This window comes from Neomonachus schauinslandi, chromosome 6 (genome assembly GCF_002201575.2).
Source record: "Neomonachus schauinslandi chromosome 6, ASM220157v2, whole genome shotgun sequence".
NCBI classification, from domain to species: Eukaryota; Metazoa; Chordata; class Mammalia; order Carnivora; family Phocidae; genus Neomonachus; species Neomonachus schauinslandi.
Window position 1 is genome coordinate 45,376,055 of NC_058408.1, and position 14,516 is coordinate 45,390,570.

General features: G+C 38.6%; 1 long non-coding RNA gene across 2 annotated transcripts in view; it reads left to right on the forward strand.

The window, feature by feature from the left end:
- Positions 1 to 6,704: 6,704 nt before the first annotated feature.
- Positions 6,705 to 14,516, forward strand: part of LOC110573967 — a 42,482-nt gene continuing 34,670 nt past the window's right edge. For both annotated transcript variants that reach the window (XR_002479937.1, XR_002479938.1), the window contains exons 1-2: positions 6,705 to 6,750; positions 13,129 to 13,248. This is a non-coding gene — a long non-coding RNA (uncharacterized LOC110573967). The remainder of the gene's footprint in view (positions 6,751 to 13,128; positions 13,249 to 14,516) is intronic.

Consider the following 14,516-nt stretch of genomic DNA (forward strand, 5'->3'; position numbering starts at 1 on the left):
TTGTACAGGCACATTTCAGTTGACCATAGCTTACCTTCGTAATAGCCCTGCAGCTTAAGAAAGGCCCCAAAGACTGACCAGTATTTGTTTCTGAGTGAACTTAAATGCAGTTTTCCTAAATGTCCTAAGTACAGACTTCATCTTTAAAACAGGGGCTCTTCTCCTGTTGCCTGAGTTTGAGGCTGATCTTCTGTGTTGTAATTTCTCTTGGTATCTTACTCTGCTTTTTCTATCATGGTAGACTCATAGTGGCCTAGCATATAACAGGAAAGAAACTTAGAGATCTTCTAACTCTACTCCCTCATTTTTTTACATGTGAAAACTATGATCCAGGCAAGTCAATCATTTTCATCAGCTTCAGAGTAGAGAATAGACTAGGTCATAACTCTGAGCTCTCTGTTCATGGTTTATATTTCTACCCAACTCAACTTCTTTCAATTTCTCTGACTCCTGATTAATTTTTTTTTTTTGCTTCAGATGTATAAAAGTGTGGGAAAATTAGATTAATCTGAAACATTATGTTCAATCCTTTCTCTAGAACAAGTCTTGATGTGTGAGTGGGAACACTGGTATTTCAAGATTCTCACCACTGAGGTGTGGCAATTTGGCCATGGACATGCTGTTGGATTTGGCTGTACTCATCCTATTAGATGTCTGGCATTGCAACTCTTATAAACTGTGTGCAAAATTGTCTCCAATTTTAGTGAATATTCACATTGAGAAATCATGTTTATTTCTCCTTTTGCATTGCAGTATGACTTAGATAAAGTAATCCTTAGTGAATTAATTTACACTGTAGTTCCCGACCCAAATTCAGGATTTATATATATTCTAAAAGGATTTTTAAAAACCTAAAATATTGATTAATAAGTTAGATATTGGAGACCCAAACTCTTTATTGAACTTCAGTTGAAGAGAGCTAATCTGATATCCTGGGAGTTGTAAATATTTTATAGTAATGGCATATTTCATATTATTGAAACAGAAGATGATATTTAGCAAAAATAGAAGTAAAAAATTTAGCAAAAAAGACAAAGTAGGTATATGAGTGTAGCATCAGAATGGCATAAGACAGGCTCCTAGAATTATGGGTTAGAGAAAAATGGTATCATGGAGATTTGGATACACCAGATGAACACAGCCTAGACGTTGCAATTTCAGGGTAGATAGGTGTGAATAAGGAAATCATCCCAGAACCAAATACACATTTTTATATATTAGGAGCAGCGTGAAGTGTGAGGATCTGAGATTTCTAGAAAAATGTTGATTGTATCCAATTCCTTATTTTTTTAGCCTCTGTACTTAAGTTTCTACTCCTTCACTCTCCTGAAACTGCTTTCAGGAAAGTCACTAATGAACTGCAATTTGCCAAACGTCCTTCTTCAAGGAATTTGACATTTAACACTATCGTCTACTTCCTCCTGTATACTCTCTTCCTTTTAGTGTCTCTGATATTGCTGTTGCTGTGGAATAGTTTTCTGCTGCTTTTTTTCTTTCTTTCACTCCCATCATCAATATTGATATCCAGTATTCCATACTTGGTCCTTTTTTTCCTGCAAAAAGAAATCATGAACATACAGTATGAACCAAATAACACGCACCCAATAGCAGACACTACAAATTGATTTTGGCAATTTCCTCTCATCCCTGATGCTGTCCTAGAATTCTCAAAAACCCTTCAGGAAACCACCAAATGATCAGAGTTCACATATGAGAAGAAAATTTTTTCCCATGCCTGTTTTACATACCCATCTCGGAAGAGCTCATCTGTAGTCATGACTTTAATTCCAGAAATCCCTGGGCTTATTCATTAGGGTCTCCAGCACCTTGCCCAGTGCCTGGAGAGCATGGTTTGGGCTGGATAAATATTTGAAGAATAAATGATGCAATGTTTGATTAGTTAACAATGTCTAAGTATATTCTGACATATTTTTGGTGCTTGCATGCAATTAAAATCGAAATGTAGTGATCATAGAGAATATACAAAATAGTGACAATATTACAGTGATGTATGTGCATGTTGAGACATTTTATTTCTGAACAAAAATTACTTTCTATATGAGACTTTATAATTATTTTCAAATAAGTAAACTTAAGATCTGTTCAGTAATAAGAAATGCAGGGGAGGGCGCCTGGGTGGTTCAGTTGGTTGGGCGACTGCTTTCGGCTCAGGTCATGATCCTAGAGTCCCAGGATCGAGTCCCACATCGGGCTCCCTGCTCAGCAGGGGGTCTGCTTCTCCCTCTGCCCTCTTCCCTCTTGTGCTCTCTGTCTCTCATTCTCTCTCTCTCAAATAAATAAATAAAATCTTTAAAAAAAAAAAAGAAATGCAGGGGAGCTGTGAAAGCTTAAATTGGGGGGTTAAAGAGATAGTAGTAGGCTAGTTCAGTGGGATATTATCCTCAAATTTGTAAATTTCAATCCAATGGCCAGTGAGAATAAAATGTGCTATTTATTTCTAATCAAGGTTAAAGTAGTAACATATAATTTTGCACTGTACTTTATAACCTTTTGAAAGAATTCTAGATCTTCAATTAATCAGGGTTGCAGCCTGATATCTTTTTCTGAACATTAATAATGTAAATGAATCACTAAAATGTTTACTACAAAGATGCTTCCAATACAACATATTTAAAGACGTAAAGTATTATAAACATGGAGCCTAATTTTTCTGCTTCCTCATTTTCTTATTTTTAGATTGATCAATAAGAGAGAATTATTATACAATACGGAGTATTATCCACTGAGGTAATATCACCTAAATTTTTTTTTTTGTATTCCACCTTTATCATTTTTTTTCTGTTTTATACAAGCACAATAGTACCTAGCATATAGTGCTAAATAAATGTTGGATATTACAATTGCATATTATCAAAGATGTTTGGCTCAAGTTGGGGGTGGGAAGTGTATGTTTTTCAAAGCATGTAATAATGTGGTAGTTCTCAGGGGCTGGGTTTGAAGGCCGGAAGTGTGAGCTACCAACTCATATTGCATTTACACTAGTGTGCCTTCAGTTTCAGGGTATAACCAGAAAGTGGAAGCACAGAGGTGGGGTAGAAGAGCCCAGGACTGGAGGGCCAGCTTGTTTGTGATGTATTAATTTTCTAATGCAAGTGTGGGCAAACTTTTTCTGTAAAGGGCCCCTTGGTAAATATTTGACACTGGTAGGCCATATGATTTCTGCTGTAATTACTCAACACTGCTGTTGAGACAATACATGTTCCAATAAAGTTTTATAAAAATAAGTGGTGTCCTAGGTTTGTTCCAGGGGTCATAGTTTGTGGACTCCTATTCCAGTGGTGAGGTTTTGGTGCTCAATTAGTTTTCTTAACTCAACAAGTTATTTCTGAATCTTATTTTATTTTTTGATCCTCTGTGTGTGTGTATGTGTTTGTCATTGCTAACCTGTGAATTTTTATCTTTCAATGTGGTGAACTTTAGTTTGCTCTGATGTAGGTGCATTCTTCTGGACACTTTCCACCTCATCTGAGATTTGTTTCTCTTCATTCAGAATACGGTTTATGAGCTACATAATGAGATTAGAACTACATGCAGTCTTTATTGGAAGACCTGAGCCCCGTTCTCTCATCTGAGATTTTGTTACATATTCTGTACCAAAGATTAGTTAAACTGTTTGGGAGTGCATTTTATTCTTGGACAGATTCTCTTAGGCATTAGTTCATTTTCCAGTTCTTTATGGAGTCCTCGAAAATGGTAAAGCCTGGAGTGTTAACCAAGCCTATGCACTCCTTCGGTTTACATGTGTCTGAATTTGGGGGTGGGTGGGGTGGGGAGAGAGGAGAAAGGTGTTGGCAAGAATTTTCTGGATTTGTTTGACTCAAAATATTTAATATTGTTTCTGGTAACTAGAAACAGGACTAGTAGACACTCTCAATTCCTTTTATTTCTATTTCTTTTTAGATTTATCTTTTCACAGTTTATGACATAGGCTTAGACTCTTTCCTTGTCTGGTACCTGAGGGCTTTTTTTTTTTTTTTTCCTTCTTGCTCTCACATTGCTTACATGCCTATTTTGTCTATTTGAGAGCAGAATAGTATATAAGTTAAAGATCTAAGCTCTGGATTTATATATATATATATAAGTAATATATAAGTTAAAGATATAAGCTCTGGATTTAGACTGCTTGGGATCAAATCTCAGGTCTACCAATTACTACACCTAGGATCTGTGCTTCAGTTTCTACATCTGTAAAATGGGGATGATGGTAGTATTGGTTTTCACAAAGATATATTATCAAATGAGTTAATATGTATAAAGTCCTTAGAATAATGCCAGGTAATGCATAGTAAACACTATTTACATTTTAAGTATTATTGATACATATTTTTGATTTTTTTTTTCTCAAATACTGAGATGAGTGATTGTGCTATTTGGTTCCCTCTGCCATATTGGCCTTCAAATTTACTATTCTTGAAGCTCTATAGTCATTCTTTATCAGAAATTAAACCTAAAAAGCTGATAACAAACTGTATTATAAGCACTTATGGACAGTAGAAGAAGCAGAAAGAAAAGAGGGCATTTAACATATTTAATAGATAAGTAAATTGGAAAGGGTTAGTCCTACAACTCTGTTTATAAATGAGATTGCTTCCTTTTCAGCTCTGGGTTAGCCTTGATTTATTCTGCTGGCCTGGCTTGTGTGTGACTTGACTTGCCACAGAGCATACACTTCCTACTTTGTTATGTCTGTTTGTCTCACCTCAGGCTCTTTCAAATCCCCTCCCTGACCTTTGTCTTTTGGCCACAAATGCCTTTTCTCATCTCTTGCCACCTGGAATGATATTGTTTTCACTCTATCCATTACTTTCCGTGTAAAGGAAGTGTTTGTATTCTTGGCTCTAAATGGCAGAGAGATTGGTCATTGCTTGCTATGTTTTCACCCAACATGTTAGGACAGACTGGGTTTTTCATTTAATTAGATTGTGGGGTTTAGGGTGAAGGGATCCTATCAAAACCAGGAACACTAGCTCCTTAGAAATCTCTTGGCATGTAAAAATTAGTGGAACTTTTTCAGCAGGTTGCACTAGGGACTTGGGATTTATGGATGGGTTTTTTTTTTTTTAAGTAATAGTAAAGATTTTAATTTTAATTTTTTAATTTGTGTATAGTTGACACACAATGGATAGATCTAGTTTTGCATAGATTCTTTATAAGTTCTTCTCCCAATCCTCTTACAGTGTGAAATTTTTTAATCTTGGAATTATATTGCAGCAAAATTGAAATAAACAACTCTATTTTTTTCTTATAATTAACTTCATTCAAAAGTTTTCAAAAATTTACACCTGACAGAAGTCAATGCAGAAGTTCAAATCTTCCAGATACTTATATTGACTATAGGTGAGCTCAGTCTTAATTTAGCTAAGCAATGCCCATGGTCAACTGTGAGGGCCTCACATGCATTCTTTCATCTTCACCAAAACCCTCTTCCTTGTGATTCAGCAAATATGCCTGTCTGTGTGAAGCTTACATTCTAGCAAGAACCAGGGGAAAAAAAGAAAGAACAGAAAGAAACAACTCTTTCAATAAAAAGAGCATGACCACGTGGGATGCCCAGTGAAATTAATTTTTGGTAAAATGATGATCAAAGAGAAACCCATTTTTATCTCAGCCTTTGATGAAAATATTTCTCAGTAGTGTACTGCTACTCTCCTACCTCAATACTGAGCATGAGAAGATTAGGTTGACTCAGTACTGACGCTGGTACTTAATCTGAAAATCAAAGAATATCTTTGATAACATTTTGTCTTTGTTTCCTCTCAAAATAGATTTCTTTTTTCATGAAAGAACATATGTTTCTTGAGTTTTGATTAACTGAGGGTTTGATATTTTTCTCATAGCTTGTTTATATGCCACCACAGAATGGGATGTGACCATAATAGTCTGAGTCATGGTGGCTCATGAGGTCAGGAACATAAGTCAAGGTTTAACATCTCCAAGTTTCTGTGTAGCTAAGTCTACATGAGATCCCAGTGATGAAACAAATCTTGTAGTCATGTCTTGTTCTACTCTATTCATATGAATATGTCAAAAATTGAAAGAATAGTAACATGCTTCTTTAAACAAATTAGGCAACATTTCAAGCATTCAGAGTAATTCTGAAAATAATATAACAGACTCTCAAGTTACTGCCATCCAGATTTTACACAGGATTGAGGATTTTAGATCCTTAAAAAATTCAGTGTAAAAGGTAAAGGTGTCTGCCTCTCCTTAATACTCTTTCCTTCCCTTTCTCCTAAGAGGTCATTGTTCTGAAGATGGTGTATGCAGCACTTAAGCTATTGCTGTGTGTAAAAATTACTGCAAGCACTTAATGGCTTAACACAACAACCAGTTATTATTTATTGCTCATGAGTCTACAGGTCAGCTGGGTGGTTGGTTGTACTGATATGAGATAGGGTGGGCTGATCTTAGTGAGGCGTGCTCATGTGTCTATGGTCAACTGGCAGGTCAGCAGGGAGCTGGCTTCTTGTGATATGGTCTTAATCATGTGTCTAGTGGTTAGCTGATTGTAGGCTGAAGCAATAGAATTGGCTGGCCTTGGGTTGCTCATTAATCATCAGCCTAGCTCAGGCTTACTCTAAGGTTCTAAGAGGGAAAGTGGAATGTAAATGTGTAGGGCCTCTGGCAAAACATTGCTTCTATTGCAATCTGTTGGTGAAAGTGAGTGTCAACAAAGACACCAGAATGAAGAGATGGGAAAATAGACTTTGCTTCTTGGTGGAAGCAGTGGTAAATATTATGGGGGGGGGGGTGGATTTCTAGGAGGGGAGGAAGATTGTGTCTGTTTCTGTAATCTTCTACAAAGCATATGTATTTTTTCCATGTATGTGGCTTACATTTTTAGATGTTTATATTTATAAGTAATATTTTGTATTATAAAAATTAGCAAATGTATATTCTATTCAATATATTGTTTTGCACATTGTTTTTTTTTTAAATTCACAGTGATGTTTTTGAAATTTACTGTTATGATGAGTTTAATGCATATCTCACATCACAATTTATCTATACATTCTCTTGTTGATGGCCATTTAAATTATTTCCCATTATTTTTTGCAATCACAAGCAAAGCTGCAATGAACATGCTTGTATGAAACTTTGTGTGTATACATTGAGTTTCTCCAGGTACAACCTATAGGTTGTACCTTACATACATTTTCAGCTTTATTAAATATTGCCAAATTATTCTCCAAAGCTGTTAGACCAATTTACGTACCCCATCATGGTGTGTAAGTTTCACTTACCCCTACATCTTTATGAGTTATACTTTGCATTATTAGATTTACTTTTATTTTGTGTGGAGCCAGTTAAATATCATTATCATTTTAATTACATATCATTTAGTAAGATTGAACATATTTCATATGTACACTGGCCAGATAAATTTCCTCTTCTGTAAATTAATTGCCTATTCATATATATCAACATTTAAATTTTACTTATTTATTTATTTATTTCGAGAGAATGCATGAGCGTGGGGGGAGAGGGGCAGAGGGACAGGGACAGAGAGAATCTCAAGCAGCCTCCATGTCCAGCATGGAGCCGGTCGCGGGGTTAATCTCATGACCCTGAGATCATGATCTGAGCCAAAATCAAGAGTCAGACACTTAACTGACTGGGCCACCCAGGTGCCCCTAAATTTTATTTTATTTTATTTAAATTCAATTAATTAACATATAGTGTGTTATTAGTGTAAGAGGTAGAGTTTAGTGATTCATCAGTTGCATATAACATCCAGTGCTCATTACATTAAATGCCCTCCTTAATGTCCATCACCCAGTTACCCCATCCCCCCACCCACCTCCCCTCCAGCAACCCTCAGTTTGTTTCCTATAGTTAAGGGTCTCTTATGGTTTGTTTCCCTCTCTGATTTCATCTTATTTTATTTTTCCCTCCCTTCCCCTATGATCCTTTGTTTTGTTTCTTAAATTTCACATATGAATAGCATCATATGGTATTTGTCTTTCTCTGACTGACTTATTTTGCTCAGCATTATACTCTCTAGCTCTATCCATGTCCTTACAAATGGCAAGATTTCATTCTTTTTTGTGGCTGAGTAATATTCCATTATATATATTTCTCTCATCTCTATCTATCTATCTATCTATCTATCTATCTATCTATCATCTATCTATACCACTTCTTCTTTAGCCATTCATCAATCGATGGACACTTGAGCTGTTTCTATATCTTGGCTATTGTAGATAATGCTGCTATAAACATAGGGGTGCATGTATCCCTTTGAATTAGTATTCTTGTATTCTTTGGGTAAATTCTTTGGGTAAATCTTTGTGTATTTACCCACAAAGTGCATAGTGATTATAAGATAGTTCTACTTTTAACTTCTTTTTTTTTTAAGATTTTATTTATTTATTTGACAGAGACACACACAGCGAGAGAGGGAACACAAGCAGGGGGAGTGAGAGAGGGAGAAGCAGGCTTCCCGCTGAGCAGGGAGCCCAATGTGGGGCTCGATCCCAGGACTCCAGGATCACGACCTGAGCTGAAGGCAGACACTTAACGACTGAGCCATCCAGGCACCCCTATTTTTAACTTTTTGAGGAACCTCTATACTGTTTTCCACAGTGGCTACACAGTTTGCATTCCTACCAACAGTGCCTGAGTGTTTCTTTTCTCCACATCCTCGCCCAAACCTGTTGTTTCTTGTGCTGTTGATTTTAGCCATTCTGACAAGTGTGAGGTGATATCTCATTGTAGTTTTGATTTGCATTTCCCTGAACTGAATGATGTTGACCATCTTTTCATGTGTCTATTGGCCATCTGTATGTCTTCTTTGGAGTAATGTCTGCTCATGTCTTCTGTCCACCTTTTAATTGGAATTTTTTGTTCTTTTAGGTGTTGAGTTTGATAAGTTCTTTATATATTTTGGATACTAACCCTTTGTTGGATATGTCATTTGCAAATATCTTCTCCCATTCCATAGGTTGCCTTTTAGTTTGCATTTTTTATCTTTTTGAGAAAACTTTCCCTACCAGGATGTCATAAATATATTTTCCTATATTTTATTCTAAGGTTTGAAAGTTTTTCTTTTTGTGTTTAGCCTCTTAATCCCTCTGGAATCTACTTTGTGTATGATGTAAAATAGACATCTAATTTTATCTTTTTTCAGATAGAAAACCAATTGTCCTGGCACAAGTTATTAAAGAATCTTTTCTTTCTCAATGATTTGTGATGATAAAATGTAATATCCCAAGTTCCTATGTAGGCATGGGTTTATTTCTCGGCCCTTATCCTATTTGATTGGTCCTGTTTTTTCCATCTCTGCACCATTGCTGTACCCTTTTAATGACTTCAGCTTTATAGTAAGTTTTATATCTGGCAGGGATAAAATCCTTCCTCATTCTCCTTCAAAATTATTGTGGCTCTTCGGTGCCCTTTGCTTTTTCCTATTAAATTTAAGAGCAGCTTATCAAGTTAAAGAGTGGAAAATGCTATGCAATGAGAAAAGTAGAATGAGGTAAGGGGGATTGAGAGTGCAGGGGGGAAAATCTAATCCTAATCTAATCTAATCTAATCTAGTCTAATCTAATCTAAACAGGGTGATGTAGGTAGGCTTCACTGAGAAGTAAGACTTGAGGAAAGGCTTCCAGGAGATAAAGAAATTAGGCAGTTTCCTGGGGAAGAGTTTTGCAGGCAGAAGGAACAATCAGTACTGAGGGTCTGAGCCAGGTGTATTTGAGGAAGAGCAAGGAGGCCAGTGAAACTGAAGCAGAGTGAACAAGGGGAATAACACTTGGAAATGAGGTCTTATGGGAACCACAAATGCTCCTGGGGAGCACATATGGGGACCAGTGAGCCACTGTCAGGATATTGGCTTTTGTTTTGAGTGAGATGGGAAGCCATTGCAGGGTTTTGAGTGGAGTCATGACATAGTCTGGTTTAAAACGTAAAAGAATCACTCGGGCTCCTGTGTTGAGGACTGAAAGTAGGGAGGAAGTATAGGAGCAGGAGAGAAGTAATGGGGCTATGGCAGTTGTCCAGGGGGCAGATGTGGTGGCTTGAACCCAGCTGCTAGCAGTGTCGGCATGAGAAGTAGCTGGATTCTGGTTGTAGTTTACAGGTAGGGCCAATAGGATTTCTTGGTGGATTGGGTGTTGGGGTGTGAAGAAAGAGAGGCGTCAGGATGGCTCCCAGGGTTTTGGCATTGGCAACTGGAATAAAGAATTACTATTAACTGGGTAGGATTGTGGGAGGAGCAGTTTTAGTGAAAGATCAAAACTCAGTTTTGGGCATGCTGAGTTTGAGATGCCTATTAGACATCTAAGAGGAGATGAGTCTAGAGTTTAGGGGAGAGGTTCAGCGTGGGGATATAGATTTGGGAGTCATCAGTATACATCTGGTATTTAAAATGTGGAGACCAGATGAGATCATCTAGGATGTGAGTATAAAGAGCAGTGGTCCAAGACTAAGCTCCTGGCTAAGAAAGACATGCACACAAGGGACCTTTTTGGAGTGATGGAAATGTTCCAAAACTGGATTGTGGTAGCGTGGAAAAATCACTGAATTGGACACTTAAAACATGTCAAGTTTATGGTATGTAAATTATGTCTCAATTTAACAGCATTAGCTATTTAAAAACACATTAGAAAAAGGAGTCAAAGAGAGGAACTAGTAAAGGATATTTGAGAAATGGCCAGGATTAAGGGAAAAATAACAAAGAATCATGGAATTCCAGCAAATGACTCAGTATAATCTTCATTCTTTTTGTTAGTCCTTCCTGGTATTTTTCCTAGCTAAAGTTGGGTAAAAGAAATGAAAAATCATGTAACTTGCATTTGCTTGAATATGTTCTGTTTTTTTTTTTTTAAAGATTTTATTTATTTATTTGATAGCGAGAGAGGGAACACAAGCAGGGGGAGCAGGAGAGGGAGAAGCAGGCTTCCCATGGAGCAGGGAGCCCGATGCGGGGCTCGATCCCAGGACCCTGGGATCATGACCTGAGCCGAAGGCAGACGCTTAACCGACTGAGCCACCCAGGCGCCCCTTGCTTGAATATGTTCTTAATCCAGGTTGACATCCTTGTTTTGAGAGCTTTTCTTGGAGCTAGTAAAAAACTGAAGTTTTGCTAGACAGATTTCTCTCAGACTAAAAAAAAGAGTGGTTATGAGAAGAAGAGGTGACTTCACCCAGAAGCCTCTTTGCTAAGATGCTCTCTCACAGGTGCAGAAGTAATAACGGAGGGTAGAGTGATCTGGGTCTGAGTCCTAGGGCCCCAGGAGATCTCTGTAGTGGGGGTGGGCGGTTTTGTAAGTAGAGAAGCAAAGTTGACAACAGTTTACAATGGCATTAAATGTAGCTGATTCCATGGCAGTGGTCTTCCTGCATTTTTATAGAGCGCACAGCATGTAGGTCATGCTTTGTACCTTTGGGAACTGATAGGATAAGAGGCACTGGCAGATGCCTATCTTCTTTTTCTAATATAAGGGCTCGGGGAGCATTATGCAAAGAAGCACAGGGCTTTAGTCAGCACTCCAACGAAGCCTCCACTTTAAAGGGTGCGGTGTGTTGCAAGATGCATGAAGTCACTTCTTAGAAGTATACTTAATAAGGGAGGATTAAAGAGAAGCAAATACAATTCTCAGGATCAGAATAACCTGTGAGCAAGCATATATTTTAATTGTTTTTTTTTTTTTTCTCCATGCCAAGAAATTATGTCAAAATCTGAGGCCCAATTCGGGAAACTCAAAAATGAACTCCATACATTTGAACAGAAAATGTAACAGGTGAAGAAGCAACCATGTGATAAGTGACAAAGTCAATCAGAAAAATTCATGCCAACCTTCTATATCTTTTACTAGGTAATGTGAATATGTTTCTTGAGGATGAACATAAAGGAGATCTAGAAAATAAAGATCTAGAGCAGGACCCGGATAAAATACCTATGTTTTAATAGATCCGTGTTGGGAGCATTTCACCTTTGCTGCTGCATTAGCATGAAAGAGACTATTTATTTTAGTGCATCTCATCCAGGAACCTCAAAACTAATATGGGGTGGATTATTTTGGTTAGAAAAACATTTACTGTTTTTGCTGTTAGGAATCACTATAAAGTCACAGAATCCTTTTAAAATTAATTTGAATGTATTGCCATTTCCTTTTATCTGAAGAGGACCTGCTACCACAGGGGAGTAGGAGAGCCGGCCTGCTGGCCTCTCACGCAGGGTTTGTCTGCATGGGGGGCAGGCTGGAAGGAGTGGATGGTTGAAAATGCTTGGAGGTGTTTCTAGTAGGGAGGTGGTAGTTGAAGGGTGGGGGAGGTTCCTTTTGAAGAGTAGTGGTTTATTCCTATTCTTGCGGTCCAGGGAGGGACAGTTGCATAGTGGCAGCATAGGAACCCTCCGAGAGAAGTGGCTGCTTTGTTTCCTAAGGGAGTAGTCAGTCCTTCCGGGGGCACTCAACTCCTAAGTAGATTTCTCCTCTGCACCACGCCCTAGGGACAATAAACAAACCCGCCCTGGGTACAGGCTGCACCTGACCATGAGTGGGTTGCCTGAGACAGTCAGCAGGGTCAGGCAGCCATTTGCTCATCCATCCATTTAAAAGATGTTATTGAGTGCCATCTATGTGCCAAGAACAGTATTAGGAGCTACAATGTGGTAATGAACCCCAGAGACATGGATCCGGCCTCCATTACTTAGTAAACTAATATATAATTGGAACTTGTGCTAAGTGCTATAAAGGAAAGACACAGGAGTCTGTGATAGAGCACATGGGGTGGGGCAGGGCAGGGCAGGACCTAGCTAGGGAATAGGGTGGCTAGGGGTATAAAGGGGAAGAAAAAAGGCACAGTGAAGGGGCCGTGGGGCCAGGCAGTTATGGTGGCATTGCCCAATTTCCCAAGAGGTGTTGAGGCCTGCTCTGAAGGAGCAAGAATCTAAGAGGAAGGGCCACTGTGGGGGCAGAAATTGCCTGGGTCCCTACCAGAAGGAACATGGGGTGGGGGTGTCTTGCATTTTCTTATTTTTCATCATTTGTCTCAAATTCCTTTGATACCTCAGGCCACTGAGTCCTCTCACCCATTCTTCTTCCTTTTTACGTTTTGAATTTCCACACGAGAGTTCATGACCCACTCCTCCCTCCTCCACAGGCGGTTGTGGCCGAGCAGAGATTTTCATCACGGACTGGAAGAATTTATCCGTGCCTGAGTGGCGGCTCTCCTAATGGACCATGGCCCTCTTGTGCGGTTCTCCTATCTCTGAAATGCAGGGTGAGGCCATAGTTTTTCCCATATTTTATTGACAGATAAATTAAAGTGATAAAGATTAAATAGCATTCCCAGGAGCAAACAGTAAGTCAATGATAAGTGTTTCTCCCAACTACCTACCCATTAGAAGTTGGTCCACTGACAATATTCTTCTTGTATAATTCTCAAACATAATAAATACTCTTCTAAATGCAAATGACAGCTTCTTGAAGACCCCAATGCAGGTTCTCAGGAGGATTCCCTGTTTCTCTGCCCTCCAGGCCCCCAGAAGCATCCTCTTTTATCTCAACAGGCTCAGATGCTTAGCCTCCTCTCCTTTCTAAGCTGAGATCCTATGACCTACTTTCTCCTCCCCTTTAATAAAAGGAGTGTCAGACATTAGAGTTTCCCAAAGATTACTGAGCACTTAATTTGTTTATGCACACTTTGCTGATGGTCTCTATTATCTCCGATTTATACATGTTTAATATCCTATGTTTAAGGCCAGTATCAAGCCCTGGAACGGTATCTCTTGGTTCTCCCTGTTCCGTCTTTTAAAATCCCATAGAATATACCTCTGGGTTCACCTGTTCCTAGTTTAGATGTCTTGGCTGTTCTGATGGTGCAGTCAGCGTGGTTGTGTCTGGACGCTGGGTATTTCTGTGTGACCAGACAGGAGTGTTGCCTGCGGAATGGACAGGTCTATTCTCCCCATCCCTGGCTAGTTCGTTGCTGTAAACGTTTCGCCCTTCCACTCCAGAAGTTTCACGAAGAACGGTCCCCTCTCTGTTCACAATGCAGGATCTATTTCTGCCGTGTGCGTCAGTGGAGGTTGTTTTATAAACTTAAAAATAGCCTCCACCTTTTATTCTCATTCTTCTCTTACTCCAGCCCTCCACTCTGTTTATTCTCTTTTCCTCTCTTAGCAAGTTATTGTATTTGCTAAAGGATAGAGAAGTCCCAGCATAGGGGCAGTGAGGAGGTGAGACTATAAATTAGAAACACAGCAACAGAACAGAGGGAGGTGAGGACAATGATTTCCTTTATTTAAAAAGGCAAAACTGTTTCAAGTTTTCAAAACTGATCAGATAGCCATGCTTATTGCTCATTATAATGATACAACTATTAGTTAGCAAAGCACCATGTGCTTTACACGTATTAAATCCTAGATTTAAGACGTATCTTTCACTTTTTAAATCTCCATTTTACAGGTGAGAAAATTGAGGTTAGAGAATTTATATAGCTTGTCCAAAGCCACACAGCCAATAAAAGGTGCAGCAGGTTTCAGACCC